An 818-nucleotide genomic window follows, 5' to 3' on the forward strand; every position below is an offset into this window, starting at 1 on the left:
CTTTCCTATTTTAACTTATTCAGATATGATATTCTTTAGTCTTGATTTTATTCTTTGGAATAAGTTCTTATTTCATCCCTTTGGGCAAGTCCTTACAACTGCTGAAATTCATATGCCAGTGATTTTCAGAATTAATTCCAGATATATATCTGGTATATCCAATAATTTTGAAAGACTACTGTGAATTTTCTACATGATGTACTTCAAGACCTTTTTTAGGAAAATAATGGGGAAATATTTGTGAATATGTTAAAGTTACAATAAGTTTTCTAAACTTACAGTTATTGGTAAGCATTTCAGCATTAGCCTCACTGATTTCTGAAATTTAGAAAACAAAATTGATAAAATATCACCAAGTAATTATTTTCAATCCAAGTTCATACATGCTAACTTTCATAACCCAATTACGCCCACATTTAACTATTCAGATTATTTTACATATTGATTATCAACTCTTTTCTCTTCTACATGTTATATTTTGACCATCTCTACCAGGTAGTATAAGAGAAAGGAAAAGAAAATACAAAGCTCTCGATTTTATAATAATTATAGTAAAATATTTAGTGAGATAAAGAACTGACATTATTACTAAAAATGGGACTGGACATTATTGAATCTTTTTATGTGATAGTTCTCATTACCCTGAAATACTCAGATTTATCTATATCTTAAAGGGAAAAAAATTCCAATTAAAATTATAATATATTTCATTGGGCCTATTCTGCTTTTTAAAGTCATCTCATTACTAGGACTGAGTTATGAAATTTTGAGTATTTAACTTAAATCAAGTCTCTTTTCTATTGGGAAGGGATGTGAGA

This window comes from Hipposideros armiger, unplaced genomic scaffold (genome assembly GCF_001890085.2).
Source record: "Hipposideros armiger isolate ML-2016 unplaced genomic scaffold, ASM189008v1 scaffold_1001, whole genome shotgun sequence".
In the NCBI taxonomy this organism is placed as follows: Eukaryota; Metazoa; Chordata; class Mammalia; order Chiroptera; family Hipposideridae; genus Hipposideros; species Hipposideros armiger.